This window comes from Ciconia boyciana, chromosome 5 (genome assembly GCF_034638445.1).
Source record: "Ciconia boyciana chromosome 5, ASM3463844v1, whole genome shotgun sequence".
Lineage (NCBI taxonomy): Eukaryota > Metazoa > Chordata > Aves > Ciconiiformes > Ciconiidae > Ciconia > Ciconia boyciana.
The window spans coordinates 3,358,676-3,384,065 of record NC_132938.1 but is presented as its reverse complement, the minus strand read 5'-3'; the positions used below and the strand labels follow the sequence as shown (position 1 = coordinate 3,384,065).

The following is a 25,390-nucleotide window of genomic DNA, read 5'->3' as shown; positions in this document are numbered from 1 at the left end:
TTGACCTGGTCGAAGACATTGGGACCAGTCCTCACATGTCTGGATGCTGTTCCTCAGCTCTATCACCATCACAAATCCCAGTCCTGCAATTTCAGCTCTGGCTTCGTAGGTGCCCAGGCCTATTCACATCTGTGTTTTGGGGAAATTCTCCAAATACTCATTGTTGCATTGGTGCTGAATTTATTATCAGCTGGGGCAGTGAAGGTCCAGAGCTACTGGTGCTAAGACAGGTTTCACATGAGGACAATTTATAACTTCCTGAAAGGCCTTTTGAAAGTCCCAGCTGAAAATCAAGCTGTTTCTGCACTCTGGGACCCAGCAGTAATGGACCTGGTCTGCACTGCCCCACCACCCCCCTGAGCGTGACAAAGCCCCTGCAGTCATGCCCCAGCATGGAGTGGCACTAGGGGTGAAAAACCAACGTGGATTTATTTCTCTCAGCAGAATTTCTTTGGTTACAGAAACCCACAGGTTTTCCCTGATGTGTGTACCCATAAAGTAGGAGCGCTGGGGAAGCTTTGAACTGAGCTGGAGCAGAAGATGGAGATCTTGCAGAAAGTTACTGCATCCCCCACGATTCCCATTCCCTCCGCTGAGGTGTTAACTCGATCCTCTGTAATGCAATCAGCCCCACAAAGGTGTAAAATCTTATTTAAGGAAATAAAAAGACTCACAATGAATTTTTTTTTGGTTGCCTCAGTGAATAATGGAGAATTTGAACCCGTACCAGCTGAGGATCTCATTACCTGAGGGAAGGGAGAAGATGCATTGCAAAGTTTGGGTGACTGCAGTGAAACCTGAGGTCTCTGTATTTGGGGAAAGACTCTCACAGTTCAATTCAGTCACTGGTGCACGGGTGTCCAGGCCCCTGGGGGTTCTTTGTATCCTCCCAGTGCCCCTCCAGAAAGGCTCAGCTCTCCCTGGTGTCCTGCCTCGTATCTGTGCAGATGCCTCTGATACCTTCAGACTAGGCACGGCTGAACCAAGCCTGGAGGAGCAGGGTCAGTGGCACGTGGACGCTATAGACACTTAGCTGACCAGTGTCCACCCAACCCTCCTGAGTTCATTGGCTTGGTCCCCATGGGCCAGAAAGGCTGCTTTTTTTATTTTTTTCCCCAGGAGCCCTCAGTTCCAGGTTTCCCAGGATAAACCATCCTGGCAGCGTGGGGACTAAAGCAGGATTGAGGGGCAGTGGGAGGTGCAGGTTTCCCCCTGGAGAAAAGAGGGATAACAAAAGTGATGCCCTTTGGAGAGAGGTTCAGTGATGGGGGAGCTCAGGCAGGGCCAGAAGGGAGGGGAGATGGAGAAAATCCCCATTTCAGTGGGGTTTTCCCTCTTCCTGGGGTAGGGATGTTAAATCAGCCCTCCCCAAGTAAAGCAGGAGAGCTGGGTTTATTTCCCTGAAGAGCTAGCTTAGGTCTGGAGCTCAGCTCCGATGTGGCGTCTCAGTGGGTCTTGCTGTTTGCACTAATAATGGAATGGAAAAGAAAAATTAAAAAGGTTAAAGCAAGGTCTCTGCTGCTCGACTTTGCTTTTATTAAATTGCATTTCTGGAGGCTTCTGCCAGGCACGCTGCCTGTAGCCTCCTCCCTTTTTCGGGTGTCCTGATCTTCTCATAGAAAGCTGCCCTGTCTGAAATGTGGCCCGAGTGTCATGGGGCTAGCGGACAGATGTGGCAAACTGCTGTGCCGAAGGGAGAGGACACAGAGCTGATACCTACAGGGAGCTGGGAGAGCTCCTCTGGGGCAGAGCAGGGTAGGGAGGTGGTCACAGAGGGAAAAAGTGATTTAAGGAGGTGCTCTGGTGAAAGCCACCATCCCAGCTGAACTCCTGTTCAGGTGTGAAGGAGCCTCCGTGGTCTGAGACACGCCAGATGTGCCCCATCATGGACAGGGGACAAGGCAGCTGCGAGGCAGAGGAGAACGTGCCTGGTGGTGTGACCTTCTCCATCCCCTTGCACTTCACCCCACCCAAGGAGGGTCCCCAGGGGACCTGCCCTGCTGAACCACCAGCAATACGAAGTGATGAGCGTTGGGTGAACATTATGACCTTCCTGCAGCTTGCAGCTTTGTCCCCCAACAGAGATGTCTCCATGTCACACACACTGGTTGAGGTCTAAAGGCCGAGCAGCAAACGAATATCACACAAGCATCGCACAGTGCAGCGTGGGGACCCACTACAATCAAAACATGTAAATATTTATCAGTCATAAGTAACAAAACCTCCACCAGCAGAGAGAGGTGTCCAGGTCTGGTCACGCATCTGGCGTGTGACATTTGGACACGTCTCCTTCCAACACACTGAGCAGGACTCAAAGGCTCACGACCGCACTGAACCCTAAAGGCACTTTCCAAAGAACAACACCATAAACAGTTCATGAGTGCACGAGGCCCGGGGATTAATCTAGGTGCCTGCTGGGCACCTGGAGACTTGGCTGAGCTACGGAGCGATGAGGAGGGATGGAGACTGCCCGTCTGAAGCCACACTCAACCCACGGTGCCTTTGGATTTTATTAGTCAAGGGAAGACTTTTTGTTCTGCTAATTTAGGAACAACCCGCCTTTCAGTGACTTTGGGATCTTTATAGGCCATGTCTTTTTTTATGGGACACCAGCCACCACAGGAGGGATGTGCTGGAAGGTCTCGGCTCCAGACAAGGGAAAGGCAGTGGCTGCATCGCCTCCACGCAGTCCTCCCCAGCCCCGCTCAACCGTCGGAGGAGAAATCCACGTTACCTTTTCCTCTCTGGGTAAATTCCACAGTGACATTTGCACATTTACATTGCCTTTCTGAGGGCAGGATGAGGTCACCGGAAAGTTTGATCCTTCCAAAAAAAAATAAAAAAAGCCAACACAACAACAAGTGGGGAAGGGAAGTGTCCTTATCCCAGCGAGAGCCACAGCCTGGACAGAGACGTGGCAATGTCCCCCAGGACACTTCTGAGGGCCTGCTCAGCCCTGTGGCATCTCTGTCATTGGTCTTCATCGGCAGAGTACCACAGCCTTTCTCTGCCCTTGGGGGCCTCCTGGCTCCCAGGCGGTGGTTTCCACATCAAGCAGGCTTCTCTTTAGGGCCATGTCCCAAGCCCACTGGGATGTTGAGCTGGCGTTCCCACTCAGTGCCAGCAACCCAAAAGCAGGGGGGGCTTCAGCTGCCTTCTCGGGATGTGGGATCAAAGCTGCACCACAGGGCCAGGCTCTGAAAATGGACCTTTTTCCTTTTTTTTTTTTTTCCTTTTAACTGGGAATCATCCAAGAAAATATTTTGAAAAAAATGGTTATTAGCTTATGTTTACTGTAAACCGGGATCTGATAAACCGAGCATACGGACAAGCATTACAAATATGTTATTAAGGAGATTCCAGAAGCGCCAACAGATCCCTGACAGTACAGCTTTGTTTGCCAAAAAGGGCCATTTTTTTTGAGAACAATGGCTCTCACTTTTGTGTCTTCTGGCCAGCTCCAGTTCCCAGTCAGGTTTTACCCGGGTCATTCGTCGGGTGAACTGCGATACGAAGTTCTGAGCACAGCAAGGTAAGGAATAATGCTGCCAGGCTCCAGCACAGAGCTGGAGGGTCTTTTTTGCTCCTTCCAGGTATGGAGGAATGCATGATTAAAAACTTCCCCAGGGCATTTCTCCTCCTTAAATCTCATAACCACCTCCCTCCCACGGCAACATGAACTAAAATTGGGTTTACGGGTGATTCCCAATGGGAGAAACAAGGATCCTGAGCCTGGCAGTCCATGAACACGGGGGGCTGAGGGAAGCTGAACTGGCTCGCCTTTACCAGCGTTTCACTCCCAAGTCCATCCTTTAGAAGGAAAGAGAAGTCATCTCCGAGCACGGCTGGGCTTGGAAGTGACCCCTGAGCCACGGCAGAGGGACAAAAGTGGCTTCCCCCGCCCCATGGTGGTGTGGAGGGGCTCCAGACAGGCGGAAAATCAAAGCAGGAGTTTTAAGCAACCTGCCAGCCACTGCCCTTTCCAGATGTTTTATCTTTTCAGATGTTACATCCCATCTGCAGTGGTGAGGAGGCACCAGGACCACCTCGTTCTTCATCCACACCAGGCTCTCAAGAAGACACCAGGTCTGTCCCACCTCCCGAGGAGGACCCAAATCACTCCTGAGTGACGTCCATCTGTCCATCCATCACAGCAGCCACCACCTCTGAGAGCTGACACTCAGCCTTTGCCGAGCTCCAGTTCCCCAGAGCCACATGGTTACAGCAGGAACCCAAGTGAAGGGACTTTCTGCAGACACAAAGGAGGAGAAGGGAACCCTTCCAGGACAACCACTGAGATAATTTCCCATTTCCCAGCATTACTGTGTTAATAAAAGCTGAAAAGGGTTTATTTGTCTGCCTGGACCAATTCAAAGCACCCTTCCTGGCAGGGATCTCCATGCCAGCACCTTACCTAGGAAGGGTGTCATGTCTCATCAGTACAGCCAGCCTCCTCTATGGCCGGGGATACCAGGACTTCATACAATGGTGCAGCTTCCCACCATCTCCGTATTGCACGACTTCCCCATCCTGTCCAACCGTGGCCTTGGAGACAGCAATATTTTTATGCCTGATGCAGAAAATCTGGGGTGAAATTTCCTTTTCCCCAGCTGTGGTGGGTAAAGTCTTCATGGCCACCTCTTACCATCGTTTCCTACCATGTCTGCAGCTCCAGGGGACCCCTAGATGCTATTGTAAATATAATAATCTGTAAAATAACTCCTGCGTCTTCACACTTGCTTTACCCAAACGAGTTAGCGAATGCCTTCCAGTTAGACAGAAGAAAAATTGCTTTCAGATAAGCAGATGAATGGTTAACTAAGCCTAGATTATGAAAGCCTGTCTCTGTTTCTGCCTGAGTAGGTTAATTGTTAACACTCTAGTAACAAAGGCCTTTGGGAGACATACCTAGGCACCGTGCCATGCAAGAAGGAAATCAATCACTGGTCTCGGGCAGAGCGAGCTCCAGCAAACAGCCCGAAAGCAAGGCAATGCCTTGGCACATGCACCATCCCAGGCATGTGGTCCCGGCAGGACGGGCAGCAAAGGCATCTGAAGGTCAAAAATTCTCCGCCCACCAATCGCAGTAACAGGTGTGCCCATGACCTTCAATAGTCAGGTTTGTTTGCGTCTGTTTTAATGAGCATGCAATTACCGACACAATAAAAACAAGCTTTTTTTTTGGGGGGGGGTAGGACCTACACCTGCGCTGTGTTTAGGGCTCTGGTGGCTCTCCAGTTTGTTGGCAGCGGTGCCAGGGAGCTGGTGTGGCTGGAGGGAAAAAGTTGTCACGTCCTGGGGTGGTGGAGCAGGTTAGAAACAGTCTAAAAGGGGTGAAAAATAATTTGCTATGATCGTTTCAGCTTCTTGAAGAAATATATATGGAGAGGGAAGGGGAGGCCAGTAATGGGTTAGCAGTGAGAAAATGGCTGTAGGGAGCAAAACCACCTTCATCCAGAGAAGCATTAACAAGCCCTGGAGGAAAAACACCTGAAAACCCAAGACCTGCAATCAGGCTGAGTGGATATATCTGTGGAAGGTGTTTGAGCCTGGGTCTCAGCAAAGCTACTGGCACCTCAAAGGTTGTTGCTTGGGCTGGTGTGGACACCGCATGTTCCCATGAGGCAGCTCCAGCAGCGATGGCGAGATGAGAGCCCACCTCCTGCTCCCTGCCTGGGCTGGGGAGGGTGGACATGGGCACAGGGGAGGACTGCTGCAGTTCTGGAGAAGGTCAGATGGACCTGCCTCCCTTCTCAGGGCTCCCATCTTGCCCTGTGAAATGCACTGCTTGCCTTAGTTGTACCACCATGCACCTCCGAGAAGGTTTTTGTCTTCCCACCAATTAGTTTCTGATGCAACTTGCAGTCACATTCCTCTTCTTCTCTGGGTTGAGCAAACAGCCCTCAGCCTCTCCGTGCACATCACATCCTCCAAAAAGACCATTCACCCTGCCTCCTGTGCGTCATGGGCCATCACGAGTTACCTCCTTACGACCCAAACCTGGACAAGAGCACTTCCACAACGTTCGGTTCAAGAGGCAGGGACACCACCGCTCCCCTCCCACCTGGCTCCAGCGCGTCAGCACCTCCTTTTCTTCTACACCCTTCTCAAGTTGCTTCGGTCTGAAGAGGGGAATAGAATGAGCTTTTCCCATCCCTCACAGGCATTTTTTCCAGCCCTCAAATAATTCTTGTGGCTCTTTTCTGCACCTCCTCCAACTTTTTTTCGCCCCCTCTGACATCCTGGCTTAGTGGTTGCCAGGTTTTCCTCCACCGCTGAAATATGGCACGAAAGCACTTGAACCTGTCTGCGAAAACATGTCAGGCTTTTCAACCACAAGCTTTTTCCATAACCAAAAGCCAGACGATGTCAGACGAACAACTCCCACTGCTTCCCTAGGACACGAACCTCTCTTTTCCCATTTATTCCTGCCAAAGGAAATGGGAGCTTTGCGATGGGGAGCTCTTCCCCCCATTTGGGGCCAAAAAGCAAACTCGGGAAGGCAGATTGGAGGGTCAAGGAGTGCCAAGTTCTTGTAGCCACCTTCAGATACCTCTTTGGCCAGGGGCTTGCTGCATGTCTGCACATCTTGCATCCATCTGTGCAAAGGCTTTATGGTTGCTGCTGGGCTACAAAGAGGTGGACAAGCCCTCGGTGCAAGGGCAGAGTCCAAACTCCAGCAGGACATTGTCCAGCATCTCCTAGGGCTCAGCTGAGCTGTGCTTTGAGCCTCAGCCCCTTTTGCACCATGAGGTGTTTAGGGCTGTTGGACCGAGTCACTGCAAATCTGTGCTGTAAGCCACATCCAGGCTGGAGAAGTCCCATCATTGCATTTTAAGGAGGTTTAGAAAGAGGCTCCTGGCTGCGATGAGCAGGGCGATGGCATGTAGTGAATGCACCAGTCCTGCTCAGGGCATTAGATATTTGCTAATGTTAATGTTAATGTTAATGTTAACGTTAAGAAGGGCTGATTTGCTAGGGCTGTTCTCCAGCGAGATACATCAATGCTGCTCGTCTGTCCTGCATCTCTGCCCAGGGCTTGCAGGGAGGTGTTGGTTAGGAGCTGCATGATACTTAAGCTCTGCTGCTGGCTTTGCATGCAAAAGTGAGTGGAAAGTTGTTTTCTCTCCCCAAGACCCTGTGGTTTGAGAGAGCCCTGCAGTTTTTCCCTTGGAGCCAGGCAAATCCCCTGGGGAACTGCAGGAATCATGGCCCATAACCAGCTTTCCATCGAGTCCCTGCTGCAGGAGAGATCCCATCCCGATATGCTGCTGGTCGGCTCTCTCCATGGCCTGATCCAGCTCACAAATCTGGCAGAAAGTCAACCCAAACCAGCAAGCAGTTTGCTGCTGCGTCAGCAGCTTCCAGCCAGTTCACTGAGGACTCAGCCAGGACCAAAGGGCCATGGTCAGGGTAGAGGAGCAGAGAGTGTGGGCAGGAGCAAACCCCACCAGAAAGGGGTTTTGGAGACCTCAGCAAGGACCAGCTCCTGACTGCAGCCCGGGATGCTTTGCAGAGACCTTTGTAGCTCTGCCCCCCGAGGACGGGGTGTTTAGCTAGAAGCAAGGAAGGCATTAATTCAGAAAGCAAAGCAACAACAAAGCCATACTAGATGCCTTCTCCTGGGAGCAACGTCCATGTGTCCTAAGGCTATTTCCTATCGCATTCTGTTGCAGGCATGCAACCGCAGAAATCTGTCCTGAAGCTCTGTGCTACAATCCTGGTTCGGGAGTCCTGCCAAGGAACATCCAATTCGGGAAGATGGGGACCATCCCATCCTTCTATGACGCCCCACTTTCCAATGACACCTCCTGTCCGCACAGGGACCCACAGCATCCTCAGAATAACTGGGCCCAGTTAAAAGCCGTCAGCCCCCCCAGTACGTAGCTATTTCTGAGACGCGAGGGCCATACTTTGCTTTTCTATCCTGCAAATGTAGCAGCATCGGGTGGGGGTGGCAGGATTCGGGGCAGGGAGGTCCCTGTTTCGGGGGCTGCGCTTTCTTGGGCTGATGTGGGAAATAAAAGCAAGTGGCTTAGAAACATTTCCTTTTCCTTTCCGCCTGCTAATGAGATAATTACAGCCTTTTGTATTCTGGGAAACTACTTTCTCATTATGGGCAGCATCAGCTATTTACATAATAAGCCTGAAACAAAAGAGACGAGATGAAAAGACCCAGGCAGCTCTTCCGAGGGAGAGCCCGTGGGATGATGGCTTTCTCCATCCCCAGGGTCCCTCTGCTGAGGTCCAGAGCAGGTGGCAGCACTTGGTGTGGGATGTCCCCAGCACGGGATGCTGCTCGCTCTCAGCTGCGAAGGTCCCCGGGGTCCCCAGAACCGGCCTGACGCACTCTCATAAACCACGCTTCGTGAGTCCCTTTGCCGAAGGATTTGGGAGGGGTGGCTGTGGATCGAGACCCCATGTGCGGGCGGAGGGGAGAGCCGTGTCAGCTCTGCCCTGATGTGGTCAGCATATGTGGGGCTTGCAGTGACACCCTGGGACGAGTCCCACCACCTGAGGATATATGGGTACCAAACTGGCCCATCCCCTGTCCTATCTCCCATGTCCCATTTTCCCCATGCCCCCAGCCGTCGCTGAGGGACATGCCGAGTACCAGCCTCTCCCATCCCATGTCCCATGTCCTGGTTCCTTGTCCCACCTGCTGGCCAAGGGACATGTTGAGTACCAACCTGTCCCATCCCAGTTCCCTGTCCCCCCCAGCTGGCCAAGGGACACTTTGGGTACCAGACTGTACCATCCCATGTCCCACATCCCAGTTCCCTTTTCCCCCAGCTGGCCAAGGGACACGCTGGGTACCAACCTGTCCCATCCCACATCCCATGTCCCATTTTCCATGTCCTCACAGCTGGCCAAGGGACACGTTGGGTACCAGACTGTTCCATCCCATGTCCCATGTCCCATTTTCCATGTCCTCACAGCTGGCCAAGGGACACATTGGGTACCAACCTGTCCCATCCCACGTCCCATGTCCCGTTTCCCTCTCCCCCCAGCTGGCCAAGGGACACATTGGGTGCCAACCTGTCCCATCCCACGTCCCAGTTCCCTGCCCACACAGCTGGCTAGGGGACACTGGGTACCAAACTGTCCCATCCCACATCCCACTGCCCTGTCCCCCCAGCTGTCCAAGGGACACTCTGTGTACCAAATTGTCCCAGCCAGCCTGCCAACCGGCCACCTCCCTTCCTCAATAAAGGCCCCATTGTTCTCCCCCGACAAAGCCTGAATAGTGCAGCTTGCTCCACCTTCCCCCAGCTAATCCTCCTGCTTTGCTATCAGTTTTCCTCCTCGACTGGTCGCTGTGTTTAAGGGACACGCTCCACCGACACCCCTCCCTGTCCCCGTCCCCCAGGAAGTAGCAGGAAGAGGAATCACAGCAAAGCACAGCTGAAACCTCCACCGCAGAGCACATGGCCTTGGCTCTGTGCCCTCCTGCCTGTTGCCCTTCCCTCTCCGCTCCCCGGGGGTGCTCCTGGAATGGACACCCCCCCCCCCCATGTATGTGCTACACCCGGGCTGTGCCTCTGTCACACGCAGTGACACAAGAGTCCCTGTCTGCATTCACTGCCCTTTGCTGCAGCAGCTGCACTCCTCCCCAGGAGTGATGAGGATGAGGATGATGAAGAGCACCAGAGGCTTGTGCTGGGTCCATGCTTGTGGACCATGCTGCTGCCCCAGAGCATCCCCCTACAAGCACGAGGTTTGGAGAGCCCGGAAGCTACTTGGAAACCCCTTATTGACAGCAAAAAAAAATAATCAATAAATCAATCTGGGCATTACTATTCCTCATCCAGAACAAGTTGCTCCGCCTGTCCCAAGCCCAATCCCACCACAGCTCATTTCAGGGTGTTCCCAGTTTTAATCCACAGGATTTTCTGGATCCAAAAGAGCAGACAAAGGTGTGGAATAAAAGGCTAAGCGCCTGGCAGGCTGCACCGGTCTTGAGCTACTCCAATACGAAAAGAAATCAAAATTGCTCTGGAGGCTGAGGCAAGGTTGGCAAAGCCCCAGAGAAACCTCAGCGGGTGACGTGGAGATGTCATGTGGTGCTCTGCGATTTGTGTGGGGTCCCAGGGAGGCTTTCCAGTCTCCATCCTTGCAGGTTTTCAAGTCCTGAATGGACCAAGTAGGGTCCGGCCTCGTAGCTGAGCCTGCCTTGAGTGGCAAGGTGGCCTGAAGACCCCTGAGGTCCCTTCCACCATGAATTATCCTGCCATGGAGGATGGAGGTTTTGGCAAGCTGCCCCAGGGCTGTCCACAGGCGTTGCCCTGGCTGGGGCAATGGGGCCACGTTGCTGGCACAGTCCTCATCCTCAAGGGGCATTTTCCCCCCTTTCCTGGGCTGCTATCAGACCTCTGGTTTTGGATTCAGGCTGGCATCCTCCAGGATGCACCCAGGGGCATGTAGGAGGGATTTTCCATTACATGGCATGTCTGTCCCCATTGTCCCAAGGAGCGGAGAGTGCCAGCGGGACAGGATGGTTTCAAGCTCAGCCCAAACTGCCAACCCAAATCCTACGTGTCCATCAGGAAGGGTTTGGACATGGTCTCATCCGTGCCCACCTACCCTTGTGGTTGCCCCCAGAGGATGCTCAGCACTGGCTGCGGGCTAGTCATCGTCCCCAGTGCAGTCACGGTGACAGCCACTGCCCAGAGAACACCAGCTTTGGTGGCATAAGGAAAGCTCCCTGAATTCACTCGGCACGGGGGAAGGATGGTTTGATGGAGCAGCCTCGGTGCTGGCTGCAGGGCTGGGGAGTCTGGGATGCTCCAAGCTGCAGGCTGGACCACTTGAAGTCATCCCAGCCCTCTGTGCCTCAGTTTCCCCTTATTAAGGGGCCGCCTCCTCAGCAAGGTGGCTGGAGATGAGCTGCTGCTGGTTGAGCCCGTGCTGCTGCCTGATGTGGATTATTGCAGCAGGGGGCACAGGGGAGCTCCTGGCCCATCACAGAGTGCTGGCACGGTGCTGCTGTCCCCTGAAAGTCCCCCAGCAGGGAGCTACATCCCTTGCCTGGCACCCCAGCTACTGCCTGAGCATCCTCATCTGGCCCCACATCTCAAATCTTGGGGGATCTCGTGTGATCCCCTGCTACAGACCTGCTCCTTGGCCCTGAACGCCTTGCGGTGGGAGCAGGAGGACCCCTCTCGGCACCAGACCCCCCCTCCCCCATGCATGATTTAGACCCCTGCCCTGGCCTGAGCATTGCCAGGGGGAGGCCTGATCCTGCCCTTTGGGGTGAGCCATCATCTCCGGAGAGGTGCCAAGCAGCCGTCCCCATGGCCCCTGCCTGGCTCTGCCATCCCCAGACCTTGCCCAAACCTCTGTCCCAGCAGGAAGGACAACAAGAGGACCTGCCACCAGCTCCCACCCGCTGCCCACGCCGCTGACCCGGCTGCTATTTATCATTAACTTGCCCTGAGGAATTTCAAGGGCGCGGAGCCAGCCCGGGATGTGCTTGCTCCTTCCCCGACACCGCGCTCGGAGCAAGCCCCCATGGTGTCCCCACCGCCGGGGGTAGCGCCGCTAACCAGAGCAGTGCCCCAAAACCCATTGGGGTGCAAGGTCCCGGTGCTGGTGGGTGCCAGCCGGAGCCAGGGTGAGTTTATAGCAGGGGGGAAATAGCAGCTCTCCCCACCCTGAGCAGCCCACCTCCGTGCACCCCATCTTTGCTATGACTCCCAGAGCAGATGCAGCCCAGCGGGTACGTCCCACCCTTTAAAAGTAGTGGGTCCCACCAGCTCAACACCGAGCTAATCCCCCTTCTCCCCCTTCGTTCCCCTGCCTGGCCCCTTTCTGGGCTCAAACAAAGACACCCAGTGAGAGGGGGAAGGAGAGGAAAGGAAAGACCCCCCCAAAAGCCGGCACCCACCGGGATTTACCTGGGCAGCCCAGGGGTGCATCCTCCAGCTCCCCGTCCTCCGCAGGTCTCGATGTTCATCGTCTCCCTGCTTGGTAATCCAGGAAAAACCCTAAAATAATACCTGCGGAGAGCAACCTGCTGCTGGGCTGGGGCCAAGGGCCGCACTGTGCCTAGCCTGATTGGCCATTGCTGGCCCACGCCTGCGGGATCTTAACTCTTTCTTCCCATCGGGGTGGAGATGAGCCTCGTGTCCTCAAATGGGGACTTTGGGGTCCGACAGCTTGGTTTTGCTCAAAGGGGGATTTGGGGGTGTCTTAACGGCTTGTTTTTGCTCAGACAGGGATTTTGGGGTCTAACGACTTGGTTTTTTTCAAATGGGGATTTTGGGGTGTGACAGCTTGGTTTTGCTCAAATTGGGATTTGGGGGTGTCTAATGGCTTGGTTTTGCTCAAACAGGGGTTTTGGGGTCTGATTGCTTGGTTTTTTTCAAATGGGAATTTTGGGGTCCGATGGCTTGTTTTTACTCAAATGGGGATTTTGGGGTCTGGCTGCCTGTTTTTTTTCAAATGGGGATTTTGGGGTCTGGCTGCTTGTTTTTGCACAAATGGGGATTTGGGTGTCTGACATCTTGCTTTTGCTCAAACAGGGGTTTTGAGGTCCAATAGATTGGTTTTGTTCAAATGGAGATTTTGTGGTCCAACAGCTAGGTTTTTTTCAAGGAGGGATTTTGGGGTCTGACAGCTTGGTTTTGCTCAAATAGGGATTGGGGGGGGTCCAACAGCTGTTTTTTTTTTCAAAAAGGGATTTTGGGGTCCGATGGCTTGTTTTTGCTCAGACTATTATTTGGGTTCTTCCCAGCACAGGAACCCTCTCCTCAACTTTCCCATCCCGATGGGGATGCTTCCCAGCTGCGTGGCTGAAGCGAGAGCCCATTCACCGTGGAGAGAGGGGCAGAGAGCACAAGTCCAGCCTGGTAACTTTGAGGCAGCCTCAGCTTTTCTTTTCGAGGAGGTTTGGGTTAATTGATATCCTAAATCTCACTGAAGCACACCAGAGAGGCAGACTGACGCCCAGAAAGACCACATTTTATATGCCAACACTGGCCCATCTCAACCCCAAACTCCCTGATAAAGCCGTGCACATATGAAACAACCAAATAAAAAGTTTGGGAGGGATTTGATCCTGCTGTAGCCCATCAACGTTTCAGCACAGAGAAAATGGAAAGGGGCAGTCATTTTCTCCCTTGGCTATTGCAGACGAGGAAGCAAGCGTTAGACGGTCCATCTGTCCGTCTGTCGTCCCGTAACTTTGGCATATTCTGGCTGGTTTCAGCCTGTTCGGACAAATGGGATGATGCTCTTCACCCCAGAAGCTGGACCTGGATCCTGCCCTCCCTCCTTTGCCATCATTATTTGCCATCCGACCCCCCCCATCTTTCAGAGCAGAGCCCTGGTGATACAGGATGGTCCAGCTCCTTCTCCTCCATCCCTGGCCACCAGCACTGTGGCGGGAGAGCAATCAGGCTTCCCATCAGGGGCCAGCGGCCTCAGCACTTATATTGGATTATTTGCAGTTGTGAAGGGAGTGCAACAAGGGAAATAAAGCTACACAAAGCTGCTGCTAATTTAGACTTATTTGCTCAAGTGAATTTTCTATTGGCAGGATGTCTGCATATCAAAGGAGTCCCCGGTTGCAGCCTCGCAAACATAGCATCGTCAACGGTGGGCTAATAGCAGCAAGAACAGTAAAATAGCAATAATGTGAACAATAATCAAATATGGGTTACGCATGCATTTAAACCATGGCAAAATGCACTGCTGGGGTGCATGGGGAAGGTGTAAATTATACCAAAATGGATTCCTGCAGAGACTCAAGCTCTTAATTTTGCCCTTTGACTTCAGAAGGGAAGACTTCCAAGAAACTGGCTGGTTTATACATTGCTAGAAGAGATTCCCAGCAGCAGGATGCACGGCATGCACCTTAGAAATAACCACGCATATAGCAAGCCCTTTCCATCCCAGGGACAGCTCTTGCAATAACCAGAGCTGACCCAGGAGCTTCATCAGGGCACGGACCCTTCCCACCAGTGGGATCTGGTGAAGCTGCCCAAGCAAAGGAGCCCTTGGCTGCACCGCGTGGAGCTGCAGCATCCCCCAGGCTCAGCAGATCTCGCAGGAGACAGGCAGTTTCCTGACATTACAGCTGGTTAAGGCTGTGCTCATTCTCTCTTTGGGAGTTGTGTTATGTCTTAGCGCTTCCCACAGATGAATAAATCATGATGGAAGAGGCTTTGGAGAATGCTGGAAACGCCAGGATAACCCGTGCTCCTGGCGCTCTCAGGCAAGTCATAAACTTTTGAACCCTGAACTCCTATTTCTAACTCGGTTAGAAACTCCGGGTTGCTGAGATATAAACCTCTCTACCCACCAAGCTCACCTCCACTAAAGCCCCTCCACCACCTCTGAGAGCAAACAGAGACCCCCCAGTTCGCAACCAGCACCCCATTATGCAGGGGCTCCAGGCCGTCATGTTTCCCTGTCCCCAAGGGACAGAACCACCAAGACTTGGTCTCATCTCTTTGAGGGGTTTTATCCATCTCTGTGCTGCCCTTTTTGGGCAGCCATGGTCAGACTGTGCACCCAGACCCAATCACCTGTGGTGCCTTCAGGTGGTGGTCCCCGTTCCCCATCATGGCAGACTCTGTCTGGAGAACCACAGGTCTAACGATGGGTTCTTAATTGCCATTTAAATTAGACAAGATCATCGTTATCAACACAACTTGCAAGAGATTTTCTTTCCGAGACTCGTCTCGTGGGGAACCTGGGTAACTAATGGTGAGCACGGTATCCATCAGAGCATCTCGGACAGCAGGTCTTCGATGCCCTTTTGGTGGGACAGGCAGCTCCTGTCTCAATCCCTGCCCAGACTGCTCTCTCCCACGTAGCCTCCTGAGATGGGTCAAAAGTTGCCATAATCCTCAGCTCGGTTGCTGTTCAGCTGCTCCTGTGCTGGGGCCAGCCAGGAGCAGAGGTGATGACACTCCAGGAGATATTTTCTCCTCCTGTTTCAGCCAGCCAGAATCAAGATGTCTGGGCGAAGGGGACCTGGAAAATTTGTCTGAGAGCGTGAGGTACAGCTCGCCCATTTGGGGGAAGTCTGGAGCCTCAAGCTGTGTGGAGCCACAGGTGGGAAGCAGAAACCAATTGGGAGCTGGAGACTGAGCTCAGACTCAAATACAGCGAGTGCTCTACAGAGCCCATCAAACAAGGTGACCTCCAGCCTGGTATTACAGGGTTAGGGGTTACCCACCTAAAAAGCTTTCCCTACCCAGCCACGATGGACTGGCCTCCTTCTGCCTGGGGGAAGAGGCTTTGAACGTCCACCCGGACCCCAAACTACATCCCTCAAAGGCCTCTTGAAGCCGGTTACATCCTTGCCCCTTTCTCCCTCAGTTCAACAGCGAGGAAGGCTGTTGTTGCACATGGCTCATGTTGAGGGATGCACAGCATCCATCGCTCCCAGCTTCCAGTTTAATCCTTTTGGGTGAAAAATTATGGCCATGGTTTTCCCTGTTGAGCCGTGGTAGACGGCTCGGGATCAGCCCTCTGTCCGGCTAAATGCAGCGCATCCCACTCCGGTTTCACCGTGGGGCTACGGCATCAATGCCAGTCTTTGTCCCCAAACAGCCAAGAGAAACACAGCAGCCCCCAGGCAGCACCCCCAGACATCACCACCGGCCCCCCCATTTCATGCACATCCCTTCCCTCGGTGGGAGGAAGGTCTGCCCTGACTTTCCCACCTCCAGCACCTCATGCCAGGGCAGCAGCTCCTCTCCAAACCTCCCTTTCCCTACCAGGCTGAAGTTGTTCATGACACCGTGATGCCCGTGCCACGAAGGTGACAGATCTCCAGCACAAGTCCTGAGGCTGCAAAGTGTTTAAGCAGCATAGAGCAGGTTAAAGTTATGAGGGTTTGCAGCTTTGGGTAAAGCCACAACAAAATAAGCACCTGTAGCTTCAAAAAAAAAAAAAAAGAAAGAAAGAAAAAAGGAAAGAAGCAGATCCTCTTTCTCTACTCAATGGATCCCTTGGACTGGCTGCTGTCAAATGCGACCCGGGGGACTCCTGTTGAGCTTTTCTCTTCTGCAGAAAAATTCTCCTGTTTGAGAATTATTTCTGTGGAAACGTTCTGGGGTTTTAGGGGTTTTTTTTGGAGGTGGGTTTTTTTTCAGTGAAATTATTTTTTTTCAATGCCTTCTCCTTCCCTTGAATAAAATAAAATTCAGTTTTCAGAAATAAAAATACTGGGTTTTTTTCTGTTTTTTCCTCAAAGCCTTCTTCCTCTTGAGGAAAGGAAAAATTAACCCTAACAAAACCCAAGCTCTTTGTCCCCCAGATCCTTTTTTTTCTTTTTCCTTTTCCTTGCAGAATTGGCATGCTCTGAGCATCTTCCCTGGCAGGGTGATTTCACTCCTCTTGGAGCCATTTCATTTCAAGATCCCAAAGCTCTTTGAGGTCCCCGGACTGCAGCTGCAGAAGTGGTTAAGTGTTTTCTGCGCTGATCGGAGAAGGAGCAAAATGTCAGCTGCAGTGAGGTCTGAAGGAGCATCACTGGCCAAGGACTTTCCCTGGGGAATGGCGGGCAGAAAGCATCGATGTGCTCGGGCACGCGGCGAGGCGGGGGTGGAGATGGAAATGGGAGCAGAGACGCCTGGCTCCCTGCATCATGATTTCTTCCTTAAAAGCTCTGGGGAGCAGCTTCTCAGTGCAAAACAGCCTGATGTGAGCAAGAGCCTTCCTCCTCTCTCCCCCTAGACTCCTTTATTTACAGGGAACGTAATTTTCAAAGCCTTGAGGAGCAGAAAAATCTCCTAAATGAGGGTCCCCTGGCTATTGCACATACTTTCAGGTCATGAGTGAGGTGGAGGTGTCTCCATCCTGGGATGTCTTCATGCCTTGGCTGGGCAATGCCAAGACCAACCTGGTCTAGTGATGATGATAGTCCCACACAGGCTGTGGAGCTGGGCTGGAGACTTCCGGAGCTTTCCAACCAGCATCACAGCAACTTCAGACCTCAGCTGTGAACTGATTGCACTTGTAATAAGTGCTTGACATCCAGCAGGTTGCACGCTGAAAGCAGATCTCGTGTGGTACCTCCAAATCAGCCTTTGTTTGAAGCTCTTCCCCAGTATCAGTTATTAGAGCAGAGATTTCCAGCCTGGTCTTTGGAGAAAGGAACTGAGCCTGCTTTCTGTGACAGTCAATGGGTATTGAACATCCAAGGGCTTCCCTATGTTGCTGGAGAGATGCTGCTTCGTCTGGTTGTTGTGGGTGTCTTGCAGGGATCATAGGGACCATAGCCAAACGGGCAGCGTGCTCCTGGTAGGGTGGTATGGCTATGCCATGCCAGAAAATTCAGCCTTACTGGTAGGAAAGCTGATAAAATCACCACCAGTCTGCCCAACCTGAGCAAGCTCTGTGGCTGAGCTCCTAGGAAAAAAAGTCATGTGAACACCCAGTATTTATTTACACTAGAAGAAACTGTTGATGGCTTACGTGATATAAAAGCCTTCCCTGTACCAGGAGGTTCACCTGCACCAGTGTTTGCACAATGAGATCCCACCATTGTGCTGGTCTGGCAGTTAAAATGCTGAGAGGGGTTGTTCCTGCTCATTAAGTGGAATAATTTGAGCCCATGTGAGGCCCCTTCATACCCACACAGAGGTGTGGATGGGAGAGATTCTTCTCCAAGCTGCCGCAGGGGACTGGCGGGGGTTCCCGAGGCTGGGTTGGCACTGCAAAGCTGGGTTGATGCCATCTGCTATGACGGGGGACACCTTCTATCTCCAATCCACGCAACATCTGCCCGCTCAGCTTGAGGCAACAGGAACAAGCCAAAAGTCTCTGGTTTATGTCATCCAGAGAGATGGTTTCCTATTCTGGCAAAAACATCCCTGCTGGTATAAGCTGTCTCCTCCTGTATCGACACAGGGCAGACAAAGCCTCTGCAGCGCTGGCAAGCCCCAGCCTGGTGCATCGCCCCGGTCTTCCCGAAAATCAGGATAGGCTCCTGCATCTCCAGCTGTGGGTGCTGAAAGCCCGGCGTGTGTGCTGGGATGCTCCGGCGCGGTGGCTTGGCCATGCTATGTAGGTCAGGTCTGAGCTGCATGGGGGGAACATGTGATGCTCCATAAAAGCTAGTCCTAACCATATGGCACTCCTGTCCTGTGCCTGCTCATCATAACTGAAGAAATGCACATTAAATGACCACCTTCCGTCCTGCAGCTCATGAGAGGAGCGAGTGAGGCAGGGTTTTGTTCACCAACCCTTCAAACCACACAGCCTCTGCAGGGCAGGGAGGGAGCCTGTTTCTCTCACAGGAGCTCGAAACACATTAATGCTGGCCAAGACCCTCATCTAAAACTTATGAGCTGAAAAAAAAAGTATGTGAGTGAGCAATGTTGTCCTTTTTCCCTGCTCTTACTTCACGCCTTGGCTGAACAACCCCAGGAGAGGCAGCAATGGTGGCAATGCTGACGGAGTCTCCAACAGGCAGTGGCCAATGCTCCTTGAGAAAGCCAGGCGTTACCAGGTTTCCCAACTAATTTCTAGACCGGAGAAGCTTGCTTGAACATCCTTGGGTGGTTATCCAGAATGAAGGAAGCAAATGTCCCAGTCACAGTACCAAAGCAGCAGGCTAGGTCTGCTAAAAATAAATTGGAGCATGATAAATTGCCACCAGGAGGGCTAAATTTCCACTGAAATCACCAGGTCAGCACGTATCCTGTTTGAAAGTGCCATTTCTGTCCACATTGGGATTCAGGGATCTGGCACAGCCCCCTTGGCTCAGGGTGGAAGGTTTTTTTCAGCATTACAAGGGAGGAACACTGGGGCTAGATCCTCAGTTGTGTGTATGCATGGTGCCCAGTCCACCCGCACTGTCCCCGTCCACCCGCTCCACCTCCATCCTGGCCAACCTCTCTGGGCAAGACGAGGTGGCTGAATGGCTTCAGCAAAAGCAGAAGCAAGAGGGTCCTCTAGCCCTGGGAAGAAGGAGCTTCTGGAGGGGTGGTGGAGGACCAAGCAGGAAGCCTGGAGCACCTCTGTGGTGCCTACCAAGCCTCTCTATATAGGACCCAAGGTCTACACTCCCTTTCCAGTCCACGGGGATCCAGCCAACACAGTCCACGGACCACAGGGAGGGATTTGGCTGATTGAAGGTGGGTGTGGGCTGAAATGCCATTTAAATCCATGACCAGCTAATGGCCCTGGGCTCCATTGGGAGCTTACAGTTTGCGGTTCATAAATGCCATGAATACAACAAACACATCCCCCAGCTATTGCCTTCCCCATGGCTTCCTTGTCCTCCGAGAAATGTGGGTATTCCCTGCCCTGAAGACAAATTCCTCTGCAGGTGCTGGCACTGGACCGTGTCTGGAAACAAGTTTCCCCAGTGGGTGAACCAGTGGTTTTGTTTCTGCTCCCAGCTCTCTCGCTTCCTTTTCTTTAGACTGTACATGGCCAATTCCCCCTTTCTCAGCTCTCTAAACTCTGCCTGGGGTCTGCTTCCCGGCCACCGAAGGCTTCAGGCCTGCTTCATCTCCAGGCTTGTCCTCCTCAAGCCATGCACTGGCTCAGATGCTGTGCAGAGAAAATGAGGAGGAAAGGTCTTCATGACCGAGTTTTGCAACCTCAACTGGTGACAGGATGGCCCAGAGCTAGGAGTCACCTCTCCCTATCATGTATTAGTCCTAAAACACAGCAAGAAAGGACCCAGGTTTGACCAGGCAAGTGGGATGGAAGAGGGTAGGAGCAGAAGGGTGCACAGCCATAATACGTGCTGCAGATACAGGGTGATGCCTCCAGGATGTTTATCGACCTTTTCTCCTGAATATTTGCAGTCAAGGTGGGGTTCACTGGTCATGTCAGAGGATTGTGTCCCCTGTGACCAGCACTGGTGGTGGAGGAAGCCTAGGTCCTGGAGACACCCACATCTCTGACCTCTGTTGCCCATCCAGCCACAGGAGAAAGGCAGTGGGACAGAGAGAATTTGAAGCAATAAAACCCAAAACCTCAGAAAGGATCCACAGGCAAAAATCACTCTGGTTTGGAAGCATTTTTGGCTGGAGATCTGCAGTCATGCTGTGATTTCACCCTGGCAGAGTGACTTTGTGGGTTCCCTGGGAGATCTTTGTGCACCCTGGAGCAACCTTTGGAGCAACTGAAGCGTTTGTGTCCCACCAAGCCTTCATCCCTGCAATGACAAACCAGCTTTCTTCTGCGGTTTGATTGCAGCCTCGGCATCCCCCAGCCTCTCCTCGGGGCTCTGGGGGCCGGTGCCGGCCCGGGGAGGGGGCAGCGAGCTCTCCATGCAGGTGCTCCTCCGCGACATGCTGGATGGAGCAGATGGCTGCCCATCATCCACTGATGTCCAAGCCACAGTAGATGCCAGGACTGGGGGGAGACCTGGCCCTGATGTGACCCCCTTCCAGTCCATCAGGTGGAAAGGTGGACAGGGACCTTTTCCCAGACCTGCTGAAGCCAATGCAGCAGATGCAAAGCCAATAACTCCTTTTGCTCCTTCATTGACGAGGTGGACGGGGAAACCCAGGAATGGGCTTTCTACAAGACTGCCCTTCTGCTTCCTGTCCAGTTGGCCTACTGACCTCACCCCATCACCTTCTGAATAAGCCGTAGAGAGTTTAGGGTGAAAAATGAAACAAGAAGTTGAGGAGAAAGTAGGGGATGGGCCAGAGAGGGAAAATTTCCATAACTGCATAATAACAGCTGATTACATAAGGGCATCTTGCGTCATCTGTGGCTGGCATCTCCGGAGAAGTAATTACATCTGCACCACACATCTAAAGAAAATATTATCACGTTAGCTTCCAAATCCTATAATTAGCTCTCGCAAGATATGTGCCAGGGACTTTATCATTTCGTATACATTGGCTATAGAGCTAGACACAGATATACAGATTTTTTTTTATTTGCCAGCTAGGAAAATATTTGGAGTTTAGTGTGGCAGCTGACCCGAGTCCCCGTGGAAAGGGTGTCTCTGAGGTTTTGAAGCGGTGTGTGAAGAGTGAAATATTTTCGCCGTCTCCCTCGGTGCCTGCCGGGCTGGCGGGGATCTAGTGGGAGGGCAGGAACGGCAAAGTCAGGGCTTGGCTTTCCCTCCTCCTTCAAATGCTCTTTAATTTCTACCCTGGTGCTGCGAACCTTGGGAAGCCATTTTTCCCTTGCTAAATAAATGACCTGATTTGCAGGGAGGTGTTGCTCTCATGGATTTCTGGGCTCTCTGCTCCGTTGTATTAAACAAACCCTTTTGCTCGCCCAGCTTTGGACTTTGAACACTTCTCTCTTCCCACCAGATCCTCTGCAAAAGGAAAATAATGCTTTGAAATGGATGCAGAGGTTGCAAATGACTTGGTTTGATGGTGGCCTTTTCATGGGCTCTGTCTTGCTTGGGGAGCCGGAGACAGCCACAGGACAAGGCTCCGCTCTCCGAGGGCAGCTGCCCTTTCACAGGGTCTGGCAGCAAGCTTTGGGGCAGGGATGGAGGAGGATGAATGAGGCGCAGATTTGGTTTCTTTCTCTCTTTCTGTTTGCTCATAGATGGCCCGAGAGCACTGGAAAGTGCTGGAGGGTCTGCTGCAATGCAACAGTGAGGAGATATACCCAGATCTCCCCCAAAGAAGCTCCTCCAGCAACATGGCGTGTATCTCTACCCTGACATCATCTTTCAGGGCTCTGATGGACCAGCATCGCTCAGGCAAGCGTGGACACCATTTCCTTACCTGCCCCTCACCCCATCCCATGCACCGCTAACACCACCTTTACCAGATGTGTTTTGCCTGGGGACATCTCATCTGGAAGGCTTCCTAACCTCAGAAAAGCAGTGCCTTGGACACCCCATCAGGCTGGTGCACTGCTGGAAAGCAGGGCTGTGCATGGCCAGGAGCGTGGGAGGAAGCACTGACATCCCAAGGACTTGATGAGAAAATGTTTCTGGTTGTGTTGTGGGTGTGAGAGTGCGTGTGTGCAGCTTGGATTAACTGTCCGTAGATGGAAAAGCGTCCTCTCTATCCTGGACTCATAGAGGGGTGTCAAATCCTTCCCGTTTGCATTTTTTCACCTAGAAGGTACAGAGAACTGGAGGACAGAGGAAGAGGGGGACTACAAAGCTCAACAGAGCTGTAATTAGGGCCAGATCTAATGAAACCCTGCGAGCTGCCCTGTGATGACTAAATAAACAACCCAGCGGACACAAGGGGAGACCTGCCCAGAAGGAAGACCATTTTGCTCCTGTTTACTATCACTATCAGGGACTGCAGGACCTCTGGTGTCACTGATCAGAAATGGTCTTTCCAGGAAAGGAAAACCCATATGGACCCAAGTCAGACAGCATCAAAAAAATCCATGATGTCCCTGTCTCTGCTGACCTGTCTCCAGCCCAAACCTTCTTGCAATGCCTTGGTGTCCCCTTGTGCTTTTCCTACAGCACCCCACGACTGATGCAAAACCTTTCTCCACTGCCCCTATCAGCCAGAAGATGACCATCACCTGTCAAAATCTGATAGGCAATGGCCCTGTCCTTACTGGAAAATTTTCCTCCCTCCCATTACGGGCTTTTGTGCCTTTTATTGCTGTCGCATTCACCTAAGCTTTGCAAAGCCACTTATGGAGTGATGGTATTTGGGGTACAACCCCGTAACGTGGCGTTGTATTGTGTTTTGTGCCTGCACCTTCAGGGAGAAAAACCTGCTCACCTTACCCTCCTGCCCTAACCCTGCTTACGCCTGGTTTCCACTTTGCTTGCTGCCAACGTAGCCTTTGCTTACAGCTGCGAGAAAAGGCTTCAAATGGTTTTATGAGGGCAGGGGCAAATTAAGCACGTAGATAACCTGCTAAGCAAACAGTCCTTGAGATGCTCCACCTCGGGACTGCCAACACTGCTTCTGCTACCGAGATGAAAGTGGCCGTGGGCTCCCAGGGTACTGCTTCCACCCCAGCACTCCTGGAGGACCATTAAAACAACCCTCTTCTTCAGAAATTATTTTCCCCTCAGTATTGGTCTCACGGGGAGCAGGTGGGGAATGATACCCCAATTGCAAAGGAATGGGCATGTCTTTCTGAGTGGAAAGGAGAGAAAGGTGGAGAAGGATGGTGGAGGAACGGGGAGAAAGGAAAAGCAATTTTGGAAATGATTTGCAGAGGAGAAGACAAGCTCCTGGATGTTTTCAAAGGGATGCAGCAATTCTCAGTTCAGCCTCTAGAGAGGACGAGGAGGTATGGCCAAGGACTTGGACCCAGCTGCTCTGGTCTAAGATGACCATACCCATTCAGTCCCTTGCTCACCATCAACCAGGAGAGGAGAGCAGATCCACCAGGTCAGGTTAACACCTACCAAGGCCAGATCCTGTCTCCCAGTGGTGGCCAAAAGCCTAAGGCAAAGCAGAAAGAGCAGGGCAAGCACATCTAATATTTCTGCTCCAGCCTCCACTGTTTTCATATCTCCCATTAGCCACCATTTTTCCAGGCTGAAGAGTTCCAGCCTGCTCCTCTTGCAGAAGCCATGCCAGACGCTGCCACGTTCCTCCTAACCCGTTCCCGTCCCATTCCCATCACAGCTGACGCCCAACCCACCCTGTCCTCCCCCATGCACGTTCCTGCACCTCTCCTGGTGAAACAGTCTTCTGTCCCACACACAAAGCTGATTGTCTTCCTTAACCACCTCTTGGACCTCAGGCTCCTTTCGGTTGCTGATAACCAATTAGTGCCAGATCAGTGGGAACCAGCCATGAGAGCCAGGAGGAGATGGTCACCACGTTCATTTTGGGCTTGTGCTGAAGTAGGAAGGTCTCAGCGAGGCACTGCAAAGCTCCTCATAGCCAGGATCAAGTCCCAGATGCCTCTGCTTCTGCTCCTGCCTCCACACTAGGCAGCAAGACACCTTCTCCAAACTCAGTGATGCCCTTGACACCCATACATGTCCTTTGGAAGGAGCTTGAACACTGGATTTCCATTTACAGCATGGCTCCCCTCCCTCATCTCTAGCCCAAACCCAATGAGCATCTCCTCCAGAGATGCAAATCCACAAGGGGCAGATGCTCAGGTCAAGCTTATCTGCTCTCCCCGTCCTATCCGCATCTCTCGGAGCAGCAAGGTGTGTAATTGTTCACGTCCCGTGCACAGCTCACCCCTTCTCCTGGTCCCCAAGCTTCAGACACATTTTAGGAAAGACCTTTAACCTCTGTCTAGCTGGTGTTTGCACCATGTGTGAAGCCAAGCGTGCTCTGGGCACTGACACACTTCAGCAGCATGGGGAGTGTGTTGGGGAGCCAGGCAGAGCTCGCAAGCAAGAGGAGCTTCAGCCTGTTTTGCACCGGGGCTGTTGGGGCGAGTGCGTCCTAAAGCAGACACCAGCCTCTCTCAAGGTCACGCCAATGACAAGGCTACCTGAAGGTGAATGCAAAGAGCGAATGACCTCTAGATGGTGACTTGAGACCCCTTATTCTTCCATTATGAGAATTATATATAGACCTTCTTCTCAGTCATTTCTTTCCCAGGCTGGAGATTTCTAGCCTAGGTAGTTGTTCTCCGTAAAACCCCACGCCCTACCCATTCCCTTTCTCTGTATCCTTTGCAATCCTATTGTATCTTTTATGGGGTGTTGTGACCAGAATTCTTGAAAGAGTAAAGCAAGGCCAGGGAGAAGCTCCTAGATACTGGTTTTAAGCAGATGGTTTGTGTTAGGTGGGGATGAAAATCACCCCGTAGCAGTGCTGGCTCTGGAGCTGGCAAAGGATGCGGTTGGACTCTGCACTCCTGGCTGCTCTCCGCTCCACAAAGTCACAGCAAGACATCTCTTGTGCCACACATGGGGACATCCATCTCTGTGCGCAAAAGCCATCCATCCCTCTGGCCTTTTCACCCTCACTTAGAGAGATCCTGACCGTAACCCTGCGTTGCATTTCTTCACAGGCTGTATTTGGTGCATTTAGGGTTTTTTCCTGTCCTGGTCCAAGCTTTACAGGTAACAAATGACTTGAGCAAGAGCTTGCTTGACTTGCGGTTGTGGGGTTGGGAGGGAGACATGGAGAACTGAAGGAGGTGACCTTCAGTTCCTGGCCCGTGTCCACGTAGCTGAGAACTCATCCTCTCCTCCCCTTTCCTCACTGAGCATGGACCACACGCCAGACCTCCAGAGCATCCCTTTTCCCTAGTCCCAGCAGGTTTGCATACATTGCTCAGCTCAGCATGGCCACCTTGCAGTAAGCAAATAGCCAATACACCCTAGATCAGGCCAAGGATCCATCCGGGATCCGTTCATCTTCCACTGAATGGGGAGAAGACCTTGGTGACCAACCCTCACACCTCCACCCCAGCTCCCACCGCCATGCTTTGTGCTGTCCATCCAACCCTAATCAGCCCAGCAACTATGGCCTAAAGCCAGCCAAAGGCTCCCGGTGCTTTGTGCTGGTATGGGGCGAAGACGTGCAAAGGGAGA

The 25,390-nt window shown here is 52.5% G+C and overlaps 1 protein-coding gene across 2 annotated transcripts in view; it reads right to left on the bottom strand.

Moving 5' to 3' along the window:
• LZTS3 (leucine zipper tumor suppressor family member 3) overlaps positions 1-25,390 on the bottom strand; it is a 53,846-nt gene that overhangs the window by 12,796 nt on the left and 15,660 nt on the right. The window lies entirely within an intron of this gene.